Below are 13,043 nucleotides of genomic sequence, written 5' to 3'. Positions count from 1 at the left end.
GTCGGCAGTTCAAATCCCCGCGATGGGGTGAGCTCCCATTGCTCGGTCCCAGCTACTGCCAACCTAGCAGTTCGAAAGCACATCAAATTGCAAGTAGATGAATAGGTAGCGCTCCAGCGGGAAGACAAACGGCGTTTCCGTGCGCTGCTCTGGTTCGCCAGAAGCGGCTTAGTCATGCTGGCCACATGACCCGGAAGCTGTACGTCAGCTCCCTTGGCCAGTAAAGCGAGATGAGCACCGCAACCCCAGAGTCATCTGCAACTGGACCTAACAGTCAGGGGTCCCTTTACCCTTCACCTTTTAAGTGTGCAAAATTTCCTTCTTTTCATGTCGAGTGATTCCCTTCACATTCTGTTTTATGGAAAGAGAGAGAAATCTGTCAATGGAGTATCACAGCAAAGTCTGACAGTGTAAGTCTGTAACACAGAGACTGAATAAAGCAAATTTAATGAACCTGGGAACTGTTAACCCACAGAAGGTGATGAACAACAAAGAGTCATGATACCTGAGGCCTTGCTTTTGACTTATGTCTACATAGATAGTGTTGCCATGACGACTCTGTGGCTTTTCTTCCGGGGTGGGGGGGAGGAAAGCCAGAGGAACTCCACATTTCTCATGAGCGTGTGGAAACAATAGGACAACACACTATATTCTGCAATCGTCTTAGAAACTGCACCCTTTTGAATTACGTCCCAGTATGTGTTTCTTAAGATGACATAGCTAAATAAAATTAAAATGGAGACAAAATGTTTAGTTATTTCTCCTTTGTTCCTGAGTCGTAGAGAAAACGTATCTAGGCCTTTGTTCATTCTGAAGGACTTCAGGACTGTGAGCACATAAAGATGTCATCCATCACCTATACCCGTAACACGATCTTCACCTTTGTATTGCTTTCGTGTGTGTAGCTTGGCAATGCAATTTATGGGACCTGGCAGACATGGCTACAGAAACAGTTGAGTGAAGGATACCCCATGCTAATAATGGGAAGTGTGCTCCACACAATTACCAGGAAGTGGGGGCCACTGCTGTTGTTGCTGCCATCAAGCACATCACTGACCCCACCACTAGATGTCCATGCAATGACCACTGACACACATGCATAAGCTCCGTCAGTTTAGATTTCCATGCCAATGCATGGACATCAAGGGGGTGGAGACTACAGTGTGCTCAACACTGATTGGGCGAGCAATATGACCTCACTTCCTGGTATTCACATGCAGGGGCACTGAAAGTTTCTGGAAGCGTAGAATCTAAGGTATATTGTCAAACTAAAGGTAAAGGTACCCCTGCCCGTATGGGCCAGTCTTGACAGACTCTAGGGTTGTGCGCCCATCTCACTTAAGAGGCCGGGGGCCAGCGCTGTCTGAAGACACTTCCGGGTCACGTGGCCAGCGTGACAAAGCCGTGCAACACACGGAAACGCCGTTTGCCTTCCCGCCAGTAAGCGGTCCCTATTTATCTACTTGCACCCGGGGGTGCTTTCGAACTGCTAGGTTGGCAGGTGCTGGGACCGAGCAACGGGAGCGCACCCCGCCGCGGGGATTCGAACCGCCGACCTTTCGATCGGCAAGCCCTAGGCGCTGAGGCTTTTACCCACAGCGCCACCCGCGTCCCTGGCAAACTACCTGCTTATTTAAGAGCAGTTTCCAGGGTTCTTATTATTGACAGGTTTTTTAGTTCACAGTGGCACATAGATCTTGAATATACACTCGTACCTTGGAAGTCGAACGGAATTGGTTCCAGAAGTCCATTCGACTTCCCAAATGTTCAAAAACCAAAGCGTGGCTTCTGATTGGCTGCAGGAAGCTGCGGAAGCTCCGTCAGATGTTCGGCTTCCAAAAATAGTTCATAAACTAGAACAGTCACTTCCAGATTTGTGATGTTTGGGAGCCAAAACATTTGAGAACTAAGCCGTTCAACTTCCAAGGTGTGACTGTAGTTGGAACTGATTTTACATATAATTTTGCTGGACTTCTGTCAAGGTCGTTGTTGTTGTTGTTTAGTTGTGTCCGACGCTTCGTGGGCCAGAGCACGCCTATATTTATTAATAAGCCACTTCTGTAGGCAACTTATGTAAGCCAATAATATAAATGTTTCTTGTGCCCTTTTCTAAATGGAGAATTTAGTTTTAGCAAAAACAAAAAGTTTTAAAGGACTTTACTGAACACCTTGAAGGTAGCTTTTCCAACAGAAAAGACTGGCCTTTTGTGTTTATTGGAGACTAATATCCCATGGCAGAGAGATTGGAAACTGCAATCCTATCAACACTTATCTGAGAATGAAGCCCACTAAACCTAGTGTGACTTACTTCCAAGTAAACATGCAGAGGAGTGCCCCGTAAATCCTGTGCTAAATTGGGCTTAAAACCGCTTAACTTTGGGTGGTGTGTGCCCCAAATTTTGAGACTTCATTATCTAGGGATCAAGGTTTAGCAGTATAAAGAACTATGCCTACAGCTTGTTTAAAAGCAAAATGCTGTGGTACCTCGGGTTACAGACACTTCAGGTTACAGACTCCGCTAACCCAGAAATATTACCCGGGTTAAGAACTTTGCTTCAGAATGAGAACAGAAATCGCACAGCGGCAGCATTAGCTAAAGTGGTGCCTCAAGGTTAAGAACAGTTTCAGGTTAAGAACGGACCTCCAGAACGAATTAAGTTATTAACCACTGTATAAGATTCCAGCTTCATCTGCCCATCTATCTGTGGTTCAGCTGAAAAGTGGGACACTGTATACGTTGTATTTTACAGTGTCTCCTGTATGAGTAATTCGGGCATCAAAATTTTTCTTTGTATAGGTGATGATTAGTTAGCGGCGTGGGGAGTGCAGCTTCCCAGCTGATAATATATTATGCATAGGATGTCATTATTCGGCATTAATGAAAGAAAATGCCTTCAAAAATTTAGAAGCTGAGATAGCATTTGCCTGCAGGAGTGATCATTTGTTTTGAAATATCATTTGTCTGGAATTCCATGGGTATAATTGTTATTTTGGTTTTTATAATTGTGCAATGGCTTATGTGCTATGTACAGTGAAGACAAGATCTGGCATCATGCATCAGGACTTCAGCTTCCCTTCCTTTACCCTGCAGCCCCCTTGCCCCCAATCTTCCAGAGATGACTTTTTGGGGGTGTACATTTTTACTGTCCTTATGCTTCTCTAATTTGTATTCATGTCCAGAGCCCTCTTGAGTATGCAATGCAATTCGTGTTCCCTTTTGAACATTGCATTTAATCCAACCAAGATATGCTGTTTAATTTGCACTACTTGAAATCAATAAGAGAGGTATTCTACTGGAGCACTTGAACTTTTTTGGGTGCCAGTCAGTACTGCAAAGGAGTTCAGCCACAGCTTTTGAATTCTGTTCAGATGCTACAAGTTGCTTTTCAACAGCTGATCTAGTTCAGGTCACCGAAAGGTCTTTCCATTGTTAGTGAGCCAAATGCTTAGAAAGAAATTCCAGCTGGTGTTTTATTCTCATACTTCATGAGCCAATTCTCTCCACCATTGCCCACCAAGATGATTCTCTTCGGTATCTCTATCATATGCAATAGTTCAAATAAAGGAGTTCCATTATAAACACCATTGCACATAAAAGCTCTTAGCAGCTATATTAGATTCATTTCTTCCCATTTAAGCTATTTGAATGTGGCAGGCTTCTGGCTTTCTTTCCCTCACTAGATCATCAGTGCAAATGAGAACAGAGTTCATTCATTCCAAAATCCCATATCCCAATGGATCCATAAATGTCTAAGACAGCCATCCTGTACATGCCGATCTGGGAATAAGTCTCATTGAACCCAATGAGACTTACTTCTAAGTAGACATGCATAGGATTGCCCTGTAAAATGCATAAACTTTAAAATGACCAGATGGAAGGAAGGATAGAATTCCCATATAACTGAGAAAGATTTTGGCAAAATGGCCAGATGTAAAGAAGTATCAAATTCCAATATATTTAACAGTTAAGGGATTTGGGCAGCTGAAAAATGTGATGCAGGATTGGAAAGAAATGTACATACTGGAATACTTTATTTTGTGCACAGCTACTATTGTGGACTGCCCATACATGTGGTGTTCTGCTTTTATTTCTTAAAAATAACCTGGCGGTCGTGTAAATATCTACGTCAACAGAACAACTGAAACGATGTACAAGTACCACAAAATCACTGATTTTCACCTATACATCTCCATTTTCATCTTCTGGGAAAACAGAAGATTCAGGAGTATCTCCAAAGGTTACAAATGTAGAGGTGATTATAAAGAAATACTTATAGTTCATCTTTATAGAATTACACAAATATACAGAAGTAAATGTCCCTTCTCTTGGCTGAGCATGTTTCCTACTTGCAAGGAGTTGTATTGTGAGTGTTCAAGCATACACTCACACTCACTTTAGGTTGGAGTGCCACACAAAATTATTTGCATGCATATGGGTGAACTAGGCCTTGACCCTTGCTGATGGAGGGGACAACCTGACTTCTCATTCTTTCTCCTGTGTGCACACCCATTAGCACATCTTTCATACTTGGTGTTGCTTGCAGTTTCACTTCTAGCAGAAGCCAGGCAAAGACACCTTAAATTATAATGTTGGAGGGAAGTGGAACCCAGGCATGCGCCTTTAGCAGTCTCTGTGTTACTCTATTTAATAGTATGGACCAGCCTGTGACAACTGAGTGGAGTTCATATTTCATGGAGGAAGGAGAAGATACTATTCTAAGTCCAAAAGGAGACATAAGTAGTGTGTGACCCTTGCGCATGAAACACACTGAAATGTGTGTGTTTTGATACATATGTATCAAAAGCAGGGGTGGAGGAAGGGGGGTGCAGTGGGTGCGGTCTGCCCCAGGTGTCACCACTGGGTGTGTGTGTGACAAAATGCCAGGTGGCACTCACCATGGGGCCTGCAGTGCGCCCGAGCAATGCGTCTCTCCTGGGAGTGACGCGGTGGCTTGGGTGCCCGCAGGCTCCACTCTGCCCCAAACGGTCTGCCTGCTGCCTGCCCCCCAGCTGTAGGGCGGCTAAGTGGGAGGAGGCAGGCAGACTCTGGAGGTTCTGTGGTGCACCCTGTCCCTGGGCACGCTACCCCAGGCGCCCGAGCAGCTTCCTTCGCTACTGATCCAAAGATCCCAAAGAGAATATAGTGGATGCTCGGGTTGCAAACGTGATCCGTGCAGGATGCACGTTTGCAACCTGTAGCGCCCGTCTGCGCATGCACGTGTTGCAATTTGGCGCTTCTGCACATGCGCAAAAAGCAATTTAGTGGTTCTGTGCATGCACGAGCACTGAAACCCGGAAGTAACCCGTTCCGGTACTTCCTGGTTTCGGCAGTCCGCAACCCGAAAAAATGCAACCTGAAGCAGCTGTATGACTGTACATAGATCAAGACATCATAGAAGGGTTGTGAATCTGAATGTCATGAAATTGGTATGTGTATAATAATGTACACATCTAATCCAAATATATTGAAAACCTTTTTTGCTTTTAAACTGCTGTGTATTTATTTCTATCATACATTTTGTTTATTGTACATTGCTTTGGAAACATTTAGCTGGGAAGTGGTTTATAAATTAATCAATAAATAAGTTAATAAAAGCACAATGTAAATAGCAGCAATAGGTAACAATGCCACCAACCAATAACTACCGTATTTTTCGCTTCATAGGGCACACCGGACCATAGGGCGCACCTGGTTTTGGGAGGAGGAAAACAAGAAAAAAATATTCTGAATCCCAGAAGCCAGAACAGCAAGAGGGATCTGGCTTCTGGGATACCATGTGGCTGTTCTGGCTTCTGGGATAACCGCGCCAAGCCTCTTCAGGGCAGCGGGATGAAGGAACAGAAGCAGACCCTTCTGTTCCTCCTCCGGCTTCGCATGACAGGCACGTCGCTGATAGCCACCTTAAGCCTTTGGAGCACAGCAGGAACTCGCGCTGCGCTCCAAAGGCTCCAGGCGGCTATCCCTGAAGCCTGGAGAAGGAGAGGGATCGGTTCGCACCGACCCCTCTCACTCTCCAGGCTTCAGCGAAAGCAACACGAAGCCTCCGGAGCGCGGATGCAGAGCTCCCTCTGCGCTTTGGAGGCTTCGCGTTGCTATCGCTGAAGCCAAGGAGCCTGCATTCGCTCTATAGGACGCACACACATTTCCCCTTCATTTTTGGAGGGGAAAAAGTGCGTCCTATGGAGCGAAAAATATGGTAAATTATAATATACATTAGCAATGGCAGCAACAACCAGCAAGAAGAAGACTATTAGGACTAGCACCCACAACAACAATCAATGCTACTAAATAACAGGAACAGCAAAAATCCCCTTTGCAGCCCCACATGTGCTTTGGTGATGTGGGATAGCTCAGTTGGCACAGCATGAGACTCTTAATCTCAAGGTTGTGGCTTCGAGCCCCACATTGGGCGAAAGAGTCATGCATTGCACGGAGGTTGACTAGATGATCCCTGTGGTCCCTTCTAGCTCTATGATTCTATCCCGCTCAGGATGACTCCAGAACATTGAGAAGCTTTTTAGGAGGCTGTAGCAGGAGGCAGCAGCAAAACCTCCTTCCATTTACAGTGGTACTTCGCAAGACGAATGCCTCGCAAGACACAAAACTCGCTAGACGAAAGGGTTTTTTGTTTTTTGAGCTGCTTCGCAAGACGAATTCCCCTATGGGCTTGCTTCGCAAGACGAAAACGTCTTGCAAGTTTGTTTCCTTTTTCTTAACACCGTTAATACAGTTGCGACTTGACTTCGAGGAGCAACTCATAGAACGCGGTGTGGTAGCCTTTTTTGAGGTTTTTAAAGACTTTGGTGATTTTTGAAGCTTTTCCAAAACTTTCCCGACACTGTGCTTCGCAAGACGAAAAAGATCGCAAGACGACAAAATTCGCGGAACGAATTAATTTCGTCTTGCGAGGCACCACTGTACAGATCTCATGTTCAAGGCCAATTTTTAAAACTGTCTTTTCTTGAAAAGGAAATTGCCAAGTATCTCTGTGCAAATATACACAAGCATCTTAGGGAAACTGTTGTCTGTTTTATCTGGTACCAACTTCCATGTTAAGTGGAGTGGTAATTGCAATAAGAGGGAGGGGTAGACATGAACTGCACACATTGTTTATAGTATCTTTTCCTGGACAAATCAGGTTGCTGTGGCAGACATGTTCCAAAAGGAAAGTGCTTATACCTCATGGTTTTCTTTTCTTTCTCCTGTGATGGACAGATGGTCAGGGCTGGGGGCTTGTATTTTTTCTCTTCCCATGTAGTAAGTCAAGTCCCTTTCGACTCCTAACATCCAGCTGTTCCAGCTGTTCTTCTATAGAAATAACCATAGCCATTTGATGTTGTGCTGTGTTCAGGCCTACAGTGGTGCCTCGCAAGACGAAAAGAATCCGTTCTGTGATTCTCTTCGTCTGGCGGTTTTTTCGTCTTGCGAAGCAAGCCCATTGACGGATTATCGGATTAGCGCTATTAGCGGCTTTTAGCGGCTTATCTGCTGATCGGATCAGCTGATAAGCGGCTAACGGCTTAGAAAAGGGGGGGGGAGGAAAAAAAACCAGCAGGAACTCGCAAGACATTGTCGTCTTGCGAAGCAAGCCCATAGGAAATTCGTTTTGCGAAGCACCTCCAAAACGGAAAACTCTTTCGTCTAGCGAGTTTTCCGTCTTGCGAGGCATTCGTCTTGCGGGGCACCACTGTACTTCAGTTTTGCTTCCTGAAAAGACTATTTCTCCGCTGAACAAAGTGGTTTCTACACTTCTCACTCCTAATTTGTAAGCTTCAATCTTCACATGTTCTCCAGCTTGGTCCATTCTTGGTTCCCTCTTCTCCAGTTGCTTGTGGACTCCATTGGTGTCAAAGCACTTTTTTGGGGGGGGGGAGTTCAGTTCTGAGGTCTCAGAAAGTGCCCTCCATGTTCCAACACAAATATGAGTGAGCTGGCTGTGGGAAAGGGCACTACAGTTTATCTCAGGTGAAGAGCGAAAATGATGTATCTCTGGGGACCTTCAGCCTTTTCAAGAGCCTGTGAGGCATTGAGAGATTTATTTTAAGGCTTTTGTATACAGTGATACCTCAGCTTACATACGCTTCAGGTTACATATGCTTCAGGTTACAGACTCCGCTAACCCAGAAATTGTGCTTCAGGTTAAGAACTTTGCTTCAGGATGAGAACAGAAATCGTGCTCCGGCGGCGTGGCAGCAGCAGCAGGAGGCCCCATTAGCTAAAGTGGTGCTTCAAGTTAAGAACAGTTTCAGGTTAAGAACAGACCTCCGGAATGAATTAAGTTCTTAACCCGAGGTACCACTGTACTGTTTTCCAGGTATACAGCCTCCCAAAGTGGTTTACAAAATAATTTTGTAGGGGAAGTGAGATTAATAATAAAAAATGCACACTTTACTAAACATGAAGCACGTAAATAAGCAAGCAGGAAACTAAACAACCTGAAAATCCCAGGTGAATAAAACAAAGCCTTGAACAGGTGACAAAAATATTCCACTTCTTCTCCATGTTTGCTGTCTTAACTGCCCTCCAACAGTCTCAAATTTTAGCAGTGTCCTGTGCAAGGCCAAAATTTGCCCCCCCCCCACCTCTTGCTATCCATTCTGTGTAATAGTTGTGGTGCCTCCTGCAGCACCCAGAGGTGGAGAAAGGTGGGTGGGAGCGGTTCACCCTGGGTGCCATCCCTGAGGGGGGGTGACATCGCCGTGCTGCCCCCTACGCTCGTCACGGGCACCACCCACCCAGGAAGCCACGGGTGGCACACCCACCCAGGATGCCACGGGCGGCACCCCTAGGACTTTCGTGGCGGCCGGCGCACCCCCCAGGACGCTTGCCCCGCCCCGGGAAGTGTGCCCCGCCCCCTGGGATGCTGTCGTTGTGGTGGAAATGCTCTGACAGCACGATTCCTCAGTAGCTGCAGTCCAAGGTAGTCAGCTTTGCCTAATGGTAGAGACAACCTTGCTCCATGGGATGGGGAACTGCGCTGGTAGATATCTTCTGCATAAATGGACCATCAATTCAGTCCACCAGAGGGTCTGTGTTTCAGCTCCGTTGTCCTGACTATACTTTCATCCCTAAGCAAAGTTCCCAGTGAGGTGGCCCAGGACTGACAAAACTCAGCCTGTTGTCATGTTAATAAGCGGTTATTTATTGGCTTCCTTGATGATTCTCTACAAAACATGCATAGGGGACGGAAAACATTTATTGACTGATCAGCCTGATTAATCATCTAACACATTTCTCACAAATTAAAGATGGCAATCTATGACAAGCTGTGTAAAACACAGTTGCATTCAACTATATTTTTTATTACTTTGTCTAATGATTAACCAGGTTACTGAAGTCCCTTTCCCACCAATTGGTTACCTGACAGTCTCAATTTACAAATTACTATTTTTTACTGAGTTTTGTGCAAATACAAACAAGACTCGACATAACAAACAAATCTACAGAAAACAAAGAAACAAAGCAAGAACAGAAACAATAAGGGAAAAAACATGGACAAAAATGAAGTGAAATTAACTATACAATACTATCCCATAACATCAGTTCTCAAACAAAGTACTTTCCCTTTTGGAATAGATCTCTTTTGTTATTTTATTTATTTTCAACTTCCGTCTATCTCACCACGATTCATTCTATCTATCTGATACAGTTTTTCCCTGTATTTCAATTCATGTCCTCATCTTGGTATAAGGAAACATTTTTTACTATTTACCGATTTATTTTAGGCACAACCAAATTTGCTTGTTGAACCTTGTCTCATTAGATAAGTGTTAAAGCATTCCCACTCCTTTTGGACTATATCGATTGGTTTATTCCTTAATAATTCGGTCATTTTTGCGAGTTCCAAGTACTCGCTTAACTTTAATTCCCATTCTACTCTAGTAGGGATCTGTTCACTTTTCCAGTACTTGGCTACTAGTACCCTAGCTGCCGTCGCTGCGTATAGAAATAATCTTTCTCTTTCTCTTGGTATATCGTTAGTTAAAATCCCAAGAAGGAATGCTTCTGGTTTACAAATTACTTTTAAGACAATAAAATGGTGTCTACCATGTCAGAACAGTGGTACCTCAGGTTACAGATGCTTCAGGTTACAGACTCCGCTAACCTAGAAATATTACCTCGGGTTAAGAACTTTGCTTCAGGATGAGAAAAGAAATTGTGCTCTGGCGGTGCGGCGGCAGTGGGAGGCCCCATTAGCTAAAGTGGTACCTCAGGTTAAGAACAGTTTCAGGTTAAGAACAGACCTCCAGAACGAATTAAGTTCTTAACCCGAGGTACCACTGTACTAGGAAACAGACAACCATGGGTGCAGAAGTATGAATTTACAGTGGTACCTCAGGTTACATACACTTCAGGTTACAGAGTCTGCTAACCCAGAAATAGTACCTCAGGTTAAGAACTTTGCTTCAGGATGAGAACAGAAATCGTGCTCCAGCGGTACGGCGGCAGCAGGAGGCCCCATTAGCTAAAGTGGTGCTTCAGGTTAAGAACAGTTTCAGGTTAAGAACGGACCTCTGGGACAAATTAAGTACTTAGCCCGAGGTACCACTGTATATATGAAATATCTTCAAATAGGAATAGAGGGTTTCTGGAAGTTATGGGAAGGATATCTAGATAGGAGCTTTGATGATATGGACTGAGATAGGATATAGACTAAATCTCTATTAAAAACTATTTGTGCCAGGATCCATGAAAGCTACTTGTCTGATGGCACTGGACACCATCCAAGCTATCTTGAATAAATAAATAAATCCATCTCTCCCATGTGTTGAAGCGGCTGCAACACCAGGGTGACCGTCTTTCACATTATATACTGCTCTTGTTCCGTTTGTCTCAGTAAAGTATTATCATTTCCTTTTCTCTCTGGACTCCCATCTGCTTTATCCCAGTCACTCTGCTAAGAACATGGCCACTTATATACTGCCAAAAATAGAGGAAATGCCGCAACAATAGTAAAAGCCACATGAAGTGAAGGACATGAGGCAGGAGTTGGTAATGCAGGTGAGCTGTGCATAAGCAAGCTGCTAGCTAGCTCTGTCGAGGCTCTTTTTATTAGCACAATATGCAAAACCAGTCAGATACATTTTGGACTGTGACCTTTACACATCTTCCAGTCCTGAGATCGTGGGGTGGTACACAGTTATTTTGGCACCTGTTTCCACCATGTCATTTCCTCCTTGAACAATGTATGACGAAGGAGACAAAGGTCACAGACAGGGCACCGCAGACCACTAAGAGAGCAAAGGTTAGATAGAGGGCATGATGTTCAGACAGTTGTGACTTTGTCTGCAGGTGGAAGTGTGCTCCAAACCCCGAAGGTCACGTGGTCAGACAGCTGAGGCTGTCTGCGAGCGGAAGTGTGCTCCACAGCCGGCCATCATTCCTTCAGACACAGAGTTTCAAAAAATCTACTTATGCTAATTTAAAAGTGTACAGTGCTAATGTAAACATAGAATACATCTCTCCATAGTGGGGAAGCTGGTGACCAGGTGCCATGTAAGCCTCCTGCCTTCCTGTCTTATGGTTCTGGGTCTTGCTCTTTATTGTTTGTCAGCCGCTTTGGGATTCATGTGAATTAAAAGTGAAAATGAAATGCAACCAACTGATCATTCTTTCTCTTTAAATCAATGGATTTTCAAACAGGACTTCTTAAAATAAAGGAACGCCCACTGTAAAGTAGAACCCACAGTCATCCTAGGCCTTGCTTTCTTCTCCACACGATTACAATTTCAGGGAGAGAGGAATGCTCCCTAGTAGAGGCTCCGAGAGACAGAGTAAGGAGTAGACAAGAAAATTTAGGAATGTAGGCACCTAAAAGGCCAAGGCTGTTGATCTAATTGTTGTCCAGGCACTGAGGTCTGCCTTGGAACCATTTATAGGCAGGCCTGGTCAGGCTGGATCACTGGGATGTCTAAGTGGATGGAGCAGTGCTGTTACTTGAGAGGATTGTTGTTTACTTGTTTAGTCGTGTCCGACTCTTCGTGACCCCCTGGATCAGAGCACGCCAGGCACTCCTGTCTTCCACTGCCTCACGCAGTTTGGTCAAACTCATGCTGGTAGCTTCGCGAACACTTATCCAACCATCTCGTCCTCTGTCGTCCCCTTCTCCTTGTGCCCTCCATCTTTCCCAACATCAGGGTCTTTTCCAGGGAGTCTTCTCTTCTCATGAGGTGGCCAAAGTATTGGAGCCTCAGCTTCAGGATCTGTCCTTCCAGTGAGCACTCAGGGCTGATTTCCTTAAGAATGGATAGGTTTGATCTTCTTGCAGTCCATGGGACTCTCAAGAGTCTCCTCCAGCACCATAATTCAAAAGCATCAATTCTTCGGCGATCAGCCTTCTTTATGGTCCAGCTCTCACTCCCATACATCACTACTGGGGAAACCATAGCTTTAATTATACGGGCCTTTGTTGGCAAGGTCATTTTAGCCTGTGTAGTCGAGTTCCTGAGCACCAGGGGCAGCAGCACACAGATCTGGTTTGAGTCCTGGCTGCTCCCGACATACCCTTGTTTTTCTGCAAGAGACAAAGGAGGTTTGAAGAACCATACTCTTGTCATTGTCTTGCAGATGAATGCAGCCCTTTAAGTTGCATGTATTCCTCCGAGGTTCAAACGCCAGGTGATGAGATCTTTGAACAAAGGGGCACCTGCTACGGTTACTTGGTATTTACACTGAAACTTGAGTGGCAGGCCCTATTTCCAGAGTCCGATTACTTTCACCACCCTGGGTATTGTGTAACAAGACACACCGGAGGCTCTTTGGCGACCTGGCACATGGAATGGAAAACAGAACAACAACCCAGCGGCATTCCCAGGGTGGGTTGGAAGCAAAGTGGAATGCAAGCTCCCTCGATGCAAAAAAACCAGAAACCTTTGGAACAGTGTCTGGCCTATGACTGAGTCTAAGCGTTTCATTTCTCTAATGAGTTATGTAAATCCACTCACTGACTTGTAAAATTATTACCGTTTCATTAACTGTGGGACGAGCGCTAACCAAAACAGCGCCAGCATTGAGAGCATTTTTACACATGGGGTTTAAAGCG

The 13,043-nt window shown here is 44.9% G+C and overlaps 1 long non-coding RNA gene across 2 annotated transcripts in view; it reads left to right on the top strand.

Moving 5' to 3' along the window:
* LOC310706096 overlaps positions 1–13,043 on the top strand; it is a 132,921-nt gene that overhangs the window by 52,454 nt on the left and 67,424 nt on the right. Inside the window, exon 3 of one of the 2 annotated variants that reach the window (XR_014525666.1) lies at positions 755–865. The exons of the other annotated variant lie outside the window; for it this stretch is intronic. This is a non-coding gene — a long non-coding RNA (uncharacterized lncRNA). Of the gene's footprint in view, positions 1–754; positions 866–13,043 lie in introns of those variants that run through there. 2 annotated transcript variants of the gene reach the window in all.

This window comes from Podarcis liolepis, assembly GCF_965112155.1.
Source record: "Podarcis liolepis genome assembly, chromosome: 4".
In the NCBI taxonomy this organism is placed as follows: domain Eukaryota; kingdom Metazoa; phylum Chordata; class Lepidosauria; order Squamata; family Lacertidae; genus Podarcis; species Podarcis liolepis.
This window is presented reverse-complemented; position numbering and strand designations above follow the sequence as displayed.